The sequence below is a fragment of the Argiope bruennichi genome, chromosome 1, assembly GCF_947563725.1.
Source record: "Argiope bruennichi chromosome 1, qqArgBrue1.1, whole genome shotgun sequence".
NCBI lineage: Eukaryota > Metazoa > Arthropoda > Arachnida > Araneae > Araneidae > Argiope > Argiope bruennichi.
The window spans coordinates 87,909,831-87,923,853 of NC_079151.1; the positions used below are offsets into that span (position 1 = coordinate 87,909,831).

Genomic DNA, 14,023 nt, shown 5'->3' on the forward strand with positions numbered 1-14,023 from the left:
CCCAATACCGCTGGAAAATTAAGCTATAGCAAGGACATTCTTGGGATTCCTATCTCCTGCCAATTGAGAACTGAACATATTACAACATTTTTTTTCACTTCGTAACATACCGGTATATAGTTCTCTTGAAGAACTTGCTCAAGAAATTGAACAAGTAAAGGAAGGCAAAATACTCGAAATACGACGTTTCTTACTCAACTGAGATCTTTCCGAAATGTTTTAATTACAATTTCGGAACAAGAATTTCCGATTTAGTCAAAATGATTAATCCGACAAAATACATCCCTCTTCATCGAACAACCCGAGACAAACTGCTATTCTTTCACTCATCCAATAAAGAAATGCAAAAATGCCGTATCTACTTGCACTAAATGTAACAAAAGCCACTCATGAGCCAGAGTTAATAATAATACAATAAAAAGCATTAATTGCAAATGCAGTCACAACGCAACCGACTCTGAACGACCAAAATGGAAAGAAGAGAAAAAAAATTCCTCAGATTCAAATGTGTCAACAACTTAAACTTTATAGAGGTAAAATGATTACAAGTGGAATCATCACGGATGCAATGACAAGCGATAAGAAATTTTAGATAAAAAGAAATACTCATGGTTAGTCAGGCTAGCCTTTTCGCCATTTTCAAACAAAACAAGAAAAAAAATCAGCTTTTACCGAAACAGAGCACATTTCTCAATAGAATCATCATGGAAAAAAAAAAAAAGATTACAGTGCCTCTTGAAGATAGAAAATATTCCTTAATAAAAAATGAAAATCCACACAGAAACTTGGGAAAGTTTCTTAAAAAATAGCGATTTTTTATATCGGAATTGAAACGGATGTTATCGAAAATATGATATTTCTTTGCCATGAAAACTAGCTATCAGATTTAAGAGGTCGAAATTTCAATGAAATTCAGTTCAGTAGTGTTTTGAGATTATATTTGCCATTTGTCACTTTATCTCCAAATAAGCAATGTTTTGTTGAGAAGCTTGACAAATATTGTACAAAGATGGCTCAAAGCTAAATTTAAAACGACAAAAAAAAAAAAGATGAAACGGAAATCTAAATTTATGAAAAAAGACAGAGTAAAACTTGTTCAAGGAAGTTTAAAGATCAGAAAGTTGCTGAAGAACTTTGAAGATGAAATTTGTTTTCCTCGTTGAGCCAAGCGAAAGAAAGTGGACCAATTCCCATTCGCTTTCGGAGTTGTTCATGGAAACTTCGATATTTTTTGCAACGAAATAGAATATGTTCAATATCCTCAGTTTCATTATGAGCAGGACATCTAGGTGAACTGGTCAGAACAAAGTTGTATAGCTTTTCACGGGATGGAAAGTACGAAAGCGTGAAAGTATGACATCTATCTTTCAATTGGGAAGATATCGACGATGCATAGGTTTGATGCTTTCCAAGTGAGAAAAACATTTACTATAGTTACTTTCTTTCCATTTCTCAAATTCAATTTTTGCTGTGCCGAAAGATATCTTCAGGACATATCCATTTCATAGCTTCCGAAGTTTGTGCTTTTCGAGTTAAACTGTCCGCTTGCTCGTTTTCTGGGATTCCAACACGACCTGGGGTCCAAACAAGTTCTAGAGATTTAATTTTATTTTGAAAGAGGAACAAATTTTACTGGATAAGTGTAACTAGTCTACAGGATTTATTATTAATATTCATAATGCTTGTAAAACTGATAAGCTATCTGGGAGTAAGATATAACCAAGCATTTCTACACAACACCGAGAAATTGCGAGCATTACTAGAACGTCGAATGTGAAAACACTGTTAAGATCAGAGACTGATCCGGAAATTTAATGTCCTATTGTTATATTAGTAGCTGCCAACGTAGACAATTACTTGTTCTTTGCTGCATCCGTTGCAATTAAGACTTTATTAATCCGCGCAGATGCTTTATGAGCTAAAAAAAAAACTGTTTTATGACTTCTTTCGGTAAATTTTTAATTTGAAATGGTAAATCATGTAAATGAAAAGTGATTTTGAACTAGAATTGACAAATATTTTACGAACTGTTATTATGTAAGCAATATTAAAAAGTCACAAATACTAGTGATCAATACTTTTCAAAGCGAGGTGTGATTCAAATCCTTGATATGATTTTACTGATAATATTTTGATTATAAGTGTGTTGCTATTGGCGATAAGCGAGGACCGAACTCGTAACCTTATGGTTCGTAGCCTCATAACATGGCCACAAGACAAAAGTAATTACTCATGTCTCGTAGCTGTTATCTGGCTTATAAAGCTTCACCACATAAAAACTCATCCAAATGTGAATACTTTTTAAATGTGTAACAGAAAATGTAAATGTTGGCATAAGGTATATCTCAATGATTTTTATACATCAGTAGTAATGTGGTTTGTAGTGGGGTAAAGAAAACAGTTTCGCTTTTAAAAATAATTCTATTATAATATTCATTTTCAATGAAACGCGTGCTCTTCCTTAGCGGAAAAAAGTACGATGTTCGCATTAAAATTATTTATTTTAACTACTTCTTGCTCTTTTTCTTCAATAAATTAATTTTTAGAAAAATATTTTTAATTGCAATGCAAATAAATAAATTGCCACTTTAACATAAAGTTTATTGTTGTTGTTTTTTTAGCTAAAAACTATTTGAGAGATACATAAAAGAGAAATGAAATCACTGTTTTCGTAGACTCGAAAATATAATAACTCATAAATTTGCAATGAATTTTTTTTAAAAAAATGCCGATAATACTTGCTAAGTATTAGTGTCTTAAAAAATCGAAATTTCTAAAAATTATGAAATTGATGAAAAAGGGTTGTAACCCACCTTTTGATTCTCAATCATTTGTATTCCAGTGTATTTAATATCTATACGTTATTTTTATTGGAACTTTATTTTATATATTCGGAGAAATTTTTATAAGAGAAAAAAAACTGAGTATAGTAAAAAAATCATAAAATTTCATTAATTACTTTTATTTTGCTAAGAAATATTTTGTATCTTCAAATTAGCAGTTTTAATTGTTAAAATAAATGCTACATTTAAAAAAAAAATTCTTTTTTAAGGATCTTAGCTATGTCTCATAATACTTTTTTTACAAATTGGCATCGTGTATAAATAAGGACAGCAAAATGCCGTGTTTGTGGCTCTCAAAGCTATATAGTTTTAGGAGTTAAAAAACTTAACACTAAAGTTAATATTATATTCGATAATATAAATAATAATTATATATAATTAATGATTTCATATTTAAAAACAACCCTAGAAATTCAAAATACTGTTCAACAAAATCATAAAAGATCTTAAAGATCGAATTTTTAAAAAATCTCCTCTTCCCTTTGCGTATTTTATCTTTTAACAAGGTAATTCAATAGAAGTCCGCTTGAATTTATTCTATTTACATAATTTTCTAAAAAATCTGTCTTCTGTTGCTTAACGATTCAAATATTCAATTTGTAAATAAAAACACATTATAGCAGTGCTAGTAAAAATGGTACTATCTATGGCATGTTTATTCATTAAGAGTGTAAAAATCAAACTGAGTCTGTAAGATACTCTTATGTACGAGGGGTGTTCAAATGAAAAGGTATGAAACGACACTGTGGGTATAAATTAAGACTTTATTCAAAGTATACACCATAGGTTTGGGCACAACGATCCCATTGATTAACGAGCCGAAGGATTCCTTGTTCCCAGAATTCCTGTGGCCGTGACGAGACCCAGTCCTTCACAGCATCCTTGAATTCACCGTCCGAGTTGAAGCGCTTCTCTTTTAGATGTCTTTTCAGGGGACCAAACTCATGAAAATAGCAAGGCGACATGTCTGAGCTGTAGAGCGGATCGTCGAGCTGCTCCCCCTTGAACTTGGCCAGTTCCACTTATGTGATCTTGGAGACGTGTGGACGCGCTTTATCATGAAGCAGAACCACAGCCTTCGTGAGCAGCCCCGGTCTTTTGTTCTAGGTGGATCTGCGTAGTCTTCGGAGTGTCTCACAGTACACATCGGAGTTAATTGTTCTTCTGTGATCGAGGAATTCAACAAGTAGCGGACCTTGGACGCTGAAAAAGATCGTGAGCAACACCTTGCCTGCTGACGCCATGGCTTTGAGCTTTTTAGGGGGAGGTGACGACATATGCTTCCACTGCATGCTGTCCCGCTTTGTCTCTGGTTCCTAGTGATGGCACCAGCTCTCATCACCTATGACTATCCGCTCCAGGAAAGCGGGATCTTCATTTTACCGAAACAGATGTTGAAGTGCTAGCCACATACGCAGTTCCTTGTGCTGGTCGGTCAGCTATTTCGGAACCTACTGCAAGCACACTTTCTACTAACGCAATCTCTCGTGATCATCAGCATTCGCAGTGTGACACGCCGATCACTTCTCACTAGATAGTCCACCTTGTGGATGAAATCGGCCGTGATGACTCCGTTTGCTTGACCAGGTCTCGGATCATCAATCAAACTCTCAAAGCATGCACGAAAACGGGCACTACATTTTCTCACTGACTTGTCTGATACACAGTTTTCCCCGTATACGGTGACCATTCGGAGATGAATGAGGCCGGTGTAACACCTTTCGCTGTCAGAAATCGGATAACGCCGTGCTGCTCATCAATCGTCGAATTTTGAAATGTCAACGCCATCCTGCCTTCACTTGCACTGACATGTCAATTGGACTGCGCTCTTTATCAAAGCCTCTGCTCTCTCCTGCGCATGCTCCGATCTACACCGGAAACTTCAATCGCATCTCTAGATGTCTCGCTACGTTCTTCCCTATCAGCATAGGCAAAGTTACGACGTTTCGTACCTTTTAATTTGAACACTCCATGTAGCACATAAAATTAATTTACACAAATTTAATATATATGTTTCATAATTCCCAAGTTTGGTTTTTGCAAAGTATAAAGAAAACTTTAATAAATCTGATGAGTTAAATACGATAATCTTATCTATATTTATTGCTCCCATACAGATTTCTAAAAATTGAAAGCTATTCAAACTATAAAATTTAAATCGGTTAATAATTTAATTCAGTTGAATTTAATGACAGAAAAGGTATACCATTTAAGAGATTTCTATTCCCGAAATATCAGATTTTATCAATATCAATAAATGATAAATAGAAAAATTTTTCTTCAACCATTTACTAAGAAAAAAGATTTCTTTATATATCTTTTGCATAAAATGAGTTAAAATGTTTCTGATGTCAATCGTAATAAAACGCATTAAAAATCGCATTTTTTTCTGACAATTGTTTTATCTGGTCGCTAAACGTTTTCACTTGAGTTCAATCCTTCTAAGTTCCCATAGAATTAATTGACGAAACTATGTATCAATCAATATCAGGGAACTAAGATCCCCACAGAGAACATCTGCCGTTAGAAATAGCATCAGACCAATACCTCCGAAAGAAAAGGTGTAAAGAACGAAAAGAAAGGGTTTCCCCCACAAGAAGAGAGGAAATTCCAGAAATAGAACTTTCAATATGAGGGAAACTATTCTACTATCCCCTTAATTGAGGTCATAAAGGGAGAGGCAGAAATCTGTGAATGGGTTGAAAAGTGGACAGACCAGTTATTCTTAGAATTTCAGAATCATTGAAGTCATTCGAATTCGCATATCACTGTAATTGGTGCTATTCACAGGAAGTGTTTGTAAGAGTGATGTCATTGCTGCTCAATGGTATCAGTGATTTCTTGACTTCATTGACTTTTCACTTGACAATATGAGAATCCCATAAAGATAGTCTTTAACTGCGTATGAAGTGACTTTCTATTAGCATTCATTTTGGAGGCGCATCTATTGGCAGAATATATAAGTAAATTGAAAATTTTAAAGAAATGACCCTTTTTTTATTTCAATTTGTTTTCAGAAAATACTTTACTCTAAACAAATTAATTAAATAAATGGATTTGAAAAAATGGAATCCGAGGAGAATAAGTACGCGTACTTAACAAAAATTTACTATATTTTGGACACGAACAATATAGAATACAGAAAAGATACAATGATGTTGTTTTTAAGAAGGCAGGAGAAAATATTTTGTAAATATATGTATAAACTTACTATTTTATGTAAGATATGAAAAATGGACTGCTTAAACGTTAGATCCCTCTTGTATTTATTTTTCCATATATATTTAGGCTTACAAACCAATGTATTTCATTAAAAAAACAATTAGATCTTGAACATGAATTCACCTATCATCATTTTTAGGCATGCGTTCTTATGGTTAAGTACTTTCTTAATTCGAAGTTATTTCAAGCCTATATTCTTCCCAAAAGGTAGTTTTATCTTCTCAATTGCATGCATTGGCTTTTCTTAATCCCTTCCTATACAATGGCGAGTCTAACTCGCTTATGGAATTATTTAATTTTTAATTTTAAATCTACAATTAAGGGAAAGTATTAAGTAATTTAAAAGGCAAAAAACACTTGAAAACACATCATTACCTGGAATGCCCTTATATTATTCTAGGGATTAAAATAATTGTCCCAAATAAGATTTGCCATCTAATTAGGAAATTAAGTAAATTCGTATGTCAAGGGCTCATTATTTATGAATATTCTATGAATAACTATTTTAATCATCTTTTTATCAAGACATTTTTATTCTAAGTCTAATTATTCCAGTTTATTCTAAGTCTAAAGTCTGAGGAAATCAAAGAGCCAAAACTCACCAAATGTAGCACCAAAATCAAATTGGCATTGCAACCCTATGAGCACGCATCTAACTTAAAGGAGAAAACAAGCATTTATTTAAGCTTTTATACAAAGTTTACAGGAAGAAAATCATAATATATATTATTATATGATATAATATATATATTATTATTAATGATATATATATATATACAGGGTGGTCAAAAAAAAAAACTTCCCCTATATATGAAACCCTAGTGGCCTATCCGCTCAACCAATCGAACCAAAATTTCAGACATGGTTGTTTGAAGGTATGCGCTGGAGATTGTAATGATTCTAAACAACACAGGGTTCACAGTTACGGTTACAGTGAGAGAATTTTGAAATTTTCGAATGGCAACACCCACTTTTTCATTGCGCAAATTGATCAGCGTATTGAAAAACCACAAATGACGTTGGAACGATTAGCGTGTGACGAAAATTGCCGCCGTAAAGCATATTCAAAGAAGAGCATTATAAAGGACTAATGACAACACAGAGAGGAAAGAGAAAAAAAGTTTTTATTGGAATGGAAAGTTATAATTACAGGTTTTCAAGGTTTTCATCCTCGCAGGCGACAACGCATTGTATTCGGGAGATTGTGGACAACAATGCCGAACGTAACATGAAAGGAGGAATCTGCATAACTTCAAGTGTTATGGCATCTTGCAATTCTGACACATCTCGTGGACCAGGCGTGTACACCTTAGATTTCAGATAACCCCAGAACCAGAAATCCATAGGAGTGAATCGGGGGATCGCGGTGGCCACGAAACTGCAAAGTTACTAGAGATGACTCTATCAGCAAAGTGTTGTTGCAACACTGGTCGAACACATTGGGCGTCGTGTAGAGGATCCCCATCTTGCATTCATACAATGTCCCTAATGACATTTCGTTGCTGCAATTCAGGAATAACGGAATTCCGCAACTGTGTCAGAATTGCAAGATGCGATAACACGTAAAATTATGCAGATTCCTCCTTTCATGTTACGTTCGGCATTGTTGTCCACAATCTCCCGAATGCAATGCGTTGTCGCCAGCGAAGATGAACACGTTGAAAACCTGTAATTATAACTTTCCATTCTAATAAAAACTTTTTTTCTCTTTCCTCTCTGTGTTGTCATTAGTCCTTTATAATGCTCTTCTTTGCATATGCTTTACGGCGGCAATTTCCGTCACACGCTAATCGTTCCAATGCCATTTGTGGTTTTTCCAATACGCTGATCAATTTGCGCAATGAAAAAATGGGTGTTGCCATTCGAAAATTTCAAAATTCTCTCACTGTAACCGTAACTGTGAACCCTGTGTTGTTTAGAATCAACACAATCTCCAGCGCATACCTTCAAACAACCATGTCTGAAATTTTGGTTCGATTGGTTGAGCGGATAGGCCGCTAGGGTTTCATATATAGGGGAAGTTTTTTTTTGACCACCCTGTATATATATATATATATATATATATATATATATATATATATATAATTGAAGCAGCATCGTGGTTGAAATCAGAGAACACTTTGAATTTTTAACTTCGTTTTATTTCATCCCGGAGGCATGATTTATGAATAAGCAGAAGTGACGAGCACACACACACACACACACACACACAGAACGACACAGAGCGAAATGAGGAAAACCTAAAGAAAATTTTACCCATCTGAATATACTGTGATCCTGCTGGCGCTTAAATGTAAACATAATTTTTGAGGCAGAGTCGTGACCGAAGTCAGAAATGACACTTTGAATTTTGAAATTCGCATTTATTGCATCCCGGGAGGCATGATTTATGTACAAAGAAGCGCCGACAAAACACGTCAGTTTACATCGCAATATGAGAGCAGAGGAGCGTAAAGAGAGGGAGAATATTTTTCCCAGGGCTTATATACTACCAGATTTTGATAGGTATTTCTCTATAAGCGTCGACCCAGGCAAGGGAATCATAGGGATCTTTTAGAGGAATTTGTTCAGGTCAGCAATTTTTTATCCCTTCACTCGGAGCGTGGGAACCGCTGACGAAAGTATTTTTTCAGAGTATATTCTGTTGCATTAATTCAATAGAAAAAGTGGAATGGGATCAGTAAATAAGAGAATATTTTAGAATGAAGTTAATATGTGCTGAATTGAACTAAAAATTAGGAAATAACTAAAGTTTAAATTAGATTTTAAAATATCATTCCCCATATATATATATATATATATATATATATATATATATATATATATATATATATATATATATTATATATCGCCTACGAATCGCTAATCCTTCACCATTAATTAATTTTTACCCGTTATTATTTCATAAATTGTGATGTAATCGTAATCCAATTTGATAAAGACGATAACAATACTTCAGATTATGTCATTATAGATTTAAAAATTAGGTTCTAGCGCTATATCATTTTTAAAAAAATCTATCAAAAAAGTTTTTTAAATTTTTTTTTATTTGCAACCGTCGGCTAAAAATCGATTATTTCCTAACGGCTGGAAGAAGTAGTTGTACTTCTCTTGTCGACCAATCAGTTAGTTGTTGATAGCTGCGTCTGTCGGAAGCAAAATTGACGTTGAGACTACGAATACTTTGTAAATGTTGAAGTTTTTCTGGTAAGAATATATTTTATTAATCACAAGGTTTGTTTACTGTTTATTCTGTGATAACAATATTAATTGCTTCTGATTTGCAAATCTTTAAATTCAATGCAAAGCCTTTCATCTTTTGTGTTGGATGTTCAGTTCAACTTACTTTTCCAAAATGGCGCGCCCACCTTCAAGTAGCGTCACTAGGCTCCGAAATTCATTGAAGTAAACCATACTGTGGTTATAAACCGATTGTCCATTTAAAGTAGAAATGCAGGAATCTTCTAAATGTTTTAAAATATGAATTCGGTATACAGTATGAACTTTAATGCATGAGCATTGTTTGTAAATATTGAATAAGGAAACTTTTATCTTGACATTCGCAAGATTCCGTTCAGGAGCATACGCCGGGAAACAAAACTCCATTTTTCACTCCTTGACATTTCGTATGTCTCCCATCGTTCATTGGTATCCAGCCGTTTAAATGAATTGTTTTGTAAGCATTTTTTAATTTTCATTCATTTTATGTATAAGTTTGACAACATTATTTATTTTTACTTTTTATATATGATTAGCTTCCTTGTATATTTCAGATTTAAGCTTTCCCCCACCCCTTTCAAACATTTTAAATTGTAATGTTTAGCGATAATTTATTTGGTTTGGATTTTTTTTTCTTTTTTTGGTAAAAGTTTACAATTGGGTGCCTCTTGATTTTTTTTTTTTTTTGACGCCCAGATCGACGCCATGGGGATTTTCGGTCGGTAACTCGAACAGTTAGGTCAATGAAAACAAAACATAATGAAAAACAGTAGTAGTGCTTCATCGCTGAAATTTGTCGCCATTCGAAGGGGCACCCAAATCTACACTAGAGCCAAATTTTCTGAATTGCATTGTATATGCGGAGTTATTTGAATATATAATATTATCCATGATTTTAAAAAAATTTAGTGATCCTGACTTGTGGGTAATTTAATAAAAGGTTAATAAATATTTATCTTTTATTGCTTCCATAGTATTGAGTGATTCGTTAATTTTATTCTGTTTATTCTAAGGACGGGTGAAAGTAGGTATAATATTAAATATGCATTAAAAACTTTTTTTTGGAACTATTATATAATTTATTTATACGAAAAAGGAGTCGTAGGAAATATCTATCAAATCCAATTATCACATATATGAATGAAATATGAAGAACAGATAAATGTGTAGTTTCAATTAAATTACAATATAATACTATTTAATTATTAAATTTAAGGGGCTTTCTATTAAAATTTGGTTAAAAGCATTTGATAGCTTTGTTCTTAATGTACTTTATTCAATATTGCCATTTTTTTTTTTTTTTTTTCCCTAGAAAGTGACCTTTTTTACATTTTTGAAAAAACTTGAAAGAATACCAATTTCTGTTTTGCACATCTTGGATATTACTTTTTAAATTCTTTTACAATCTGTTCAAAATAACTGTTGACTATAACTACTTGTGATTGATAATTTATTAGAATGTAATATTAAATCAGTATTTCATTCTTCTTGATTACATTTTAAGATTGTTTATAGAGACTTTATCTCTTGGTGATTGTATTTTTCTATTGTTACTGTCATTGAAACCATTTTGTATATTTATAATCATTGTTTATTAATTGCATGTCATTGGCTTACTTATGAAAAGGACCATTAGCCTGCAATCTGTAGCCATTAATCACTGGCATGTGATCAACATATTAGTATCTTAATTTCTACACATTTCCTATAGCCAGAAGTTTCTGCTTTCATTTAAAAAAAAAATTAATTCCATTTTTGACATATGATTTGGACTTCTTGCATAGTTTCAAATATTAATGCATCTAAATAAAAATTGGTATGCTGTTGCATTAGTGTTTTTTAATTATAAGTCATGCAAAGCATTTAATGCAAGAAAAAATAATTTAAATTTAGAAGGTAAAAATGCATTGGACATGATTTATTGACCTTTTATTGTCATTCAATACTGTAAATTCTGATGCATCTGAAGTCCAGAAATTTTAGCTTACATTAATAGAAAAAATTTATGTGATATGTATTTAAAAATATTTAGAAAATTTAATTTAAAAAATTAAGTATAACAGATACGGATTTGTGATAAAAATGATATGTTTAAAAATTTGTTTTTTCATTAATGATGTACGGTGATATTGTTTATAGATTGTGCATTATATTATTCAAAGAAATTCTAAAATTTCATTAAATCCTTGAAAATTGAACAAATGTAGTAGCTACAGCATTTGTTATAATTTTTTCTTTTATATCAAACTGCATACTCATTGGATACAAATTAAATTTTTATTTTAATTGGAACTAAGCACTTCATTTGGTATTTCTCATCTGCTGTTTCTGTTATTAGGCTGTAGAATTCTGGGTTGAATTCTGCACTATCATTCTGTACAATTAACCCACTGCGGCTTCAAATCTTTTGTTTTTATTTTGGCTTCTAACTTAGCAAATTTGACCAAACATGATGTTTTCAACACAGTTATCATATCTGAAATTAATGTAACTTTTTCATATTTTGGAAGAAATTGCAATGCAAAATGAATACGAGCAAAAACAGCAGTCTTTTCTTGTTTATAACATTTTTTCACCCCATCCCCCTTATACATTGGTCTCATACACATCTCTCCCATTTTACTTCTACAATATCTATTTGTTCTTCTGATTCATATAGAATATTTATTCCTGTGCATGTTATCTTATTTGTAAATGCAAGCAATGTTCTTGGTTCAGTCTTTCTTACTGAATTAACTAAAACACATCAGTTTCTGGTTCCACTTATATTATTACAGCTTTTGTCATGAGATGTGGCTGAGAAATGGAAGGTTGTAGAAAGATATTTTTTTGTTTGTTTAAAGTGCTGCATAGTTCCATCTAACTGTAATCTTATCTATTGCACTTCTAATTCTGATTGTATGCTTGAATATTTTTATAGAAAAATTTATTAAAGTATAATTACTACATACTTGTCAGAGTAGTTATAGTAAGTGATCAATCACAACATAAGATTCAAACTTACATCAGTAATAATAGCGTTATAACAATAATAAAACATGGTTGAATATAATTTAGAAGATGTATTCTCCCAATGAAGGGTTGTCATGCCATAGGAAAAAACATGAAATTAAAAAAAAAAGTCTAATAAGAAGTCTGGAAAATTTTGGAACATTTGAATATTATTTTAAAAACAGATGAAATACAAGAAATTTTAAGTTTACTAGGGTTTTTTTTTTTTTTTTTTTTTTTTTTTGTCTGTCCACTCCCCCCCCCCCCCCAAGAAATGTTTATTATTCCTTAAGATTGCAAGAATAAAAGGTCTTAGTCATAACTTCCGAAACGAACTTCCCCCCCTGTATAGATCATTCTAGTTTCAATCTTCAGGGCAGTTTTTCTTTTTCAATAAGATTGCAGCTAATGGGCATGTGTGGGGCATTTACAGCTAGATGAAGGAATAGAATAAATTTCTCTGGTCAGATTAGCAACATTCAATTTGCAGAAGCGGTTTGGTGGTATTTTTTATACCATATTTAAGTTTATTGAATGGTTTGTTTGTTATTTGAGAAGTGAACTTATTGAAAATAGATTAGAGAATATTTTTTTAATCAATGAACTGCTCAAATACTGTATGTGATACAAATTGGACGGATAAAAAAAAAAGAAATCAATCCTGATTTTCCTGGAATGGTCTGACGAACATCCAGAAAATCAATTTGTTGCATGCTGCTTTGTACCCTTTGTAAGAATCCCTGTTTTCTCATATTATTTAAGCTTATTAAAAATAAGCGAAAATAATAATGAAAAACAGGTACTTTCTAGTCATATCAAAAGAAGAAAACATGCAAGACTGCATGATATTTCAAAAGAGTCGTCATTAATGCTGGGCTTGAATCTCGCACATCAGATTTAATATCTGAAAATAAATGGATTTTGAGCTTTTTAGTTCAAGAACAATAATAAAAGCTGAAGTTTTATGGGCATTAAAATTAGTTGCTTCACATTCTTCCTTTAATTCATTCAATGATATAACCGAAATATTTCCACATATGCACACTGAAAGTGAAATAGCTGAAAATGTACAAAACTGGTGGGTGAAAAATCTACAGAAGTTGTCAAAATAGATGCCTAAATACTTGAATGAATGAGGCAGAAAGGAATAAAAGTAATCTTGATTAGTAATGCTCTTGCTTTGCTTTATTTTACCCGAATCTTTGATTTTGTGTAACTTCCAATTAATGAGCACGAAAGGTAATATATCCCCCCTATTAATATATAAATATTGTCTTTTTAAATTCTTGATAATACATAGATAATTTTTTTTGTATGTAAATATCAAAATTCTTTTAATATGTTATTATTTCGAATAATGTTAAATGTTGCTTTCTTTCCTTGCTTTTTCCATTTCTTAAAACCATATTCAATTATAACTAGCAATGCATGTTATTCGCACATTTTCATGTATGGGTGGTAGCCCTGCAGTGTGCAATATGAATTCCACTATGATGTGAAAATATTTTTTATTAAAATCAGCTTGAGTTGAAAGATTTCCCTTATGGCAGATTTTTTTATAAATTTATAAAAAATGTGGTCTATCGAACTATAGGAAATATGCAAGTCATTTCTGTAATAAATCTAACATTATTCAAAGAATCATTTTTGTTTCCTGCAATAATTCTGCTCTTTTCTCAATTGTTTATATGAAACTTGAGATTTTAGGTACAACTTCATTAAGACTTTTCGACAAATTTTCTGTAGAG

General features: G+C 32.1%; 1 protein-coding gene across 3 annotated transcripts in view; it reads left to right on the top strand.

The window, feature by feature from the left end:
• Nucleotides 1-9,176: 9,176 nt before the first annotated feature.
• LOC129977481 (cytokine-like nuclear factor N-PAC) overlaps nt 9,177-14,023 on the top strand; it is a 41,523-nt gene continuing 36,676 nt past the window's right edge. For all 3 annotated transcript variants that reach the window (XM_056090581.1, XM_056090565.1, XM_056090572.1), the window contains exon 1: nt 9,177-9,272. The gene's annotated coding sequence lies outside the window, so the exon portion shown is untranslated. The remainder of the gene's footprint in view (nt 9,273-14,023) is intronic.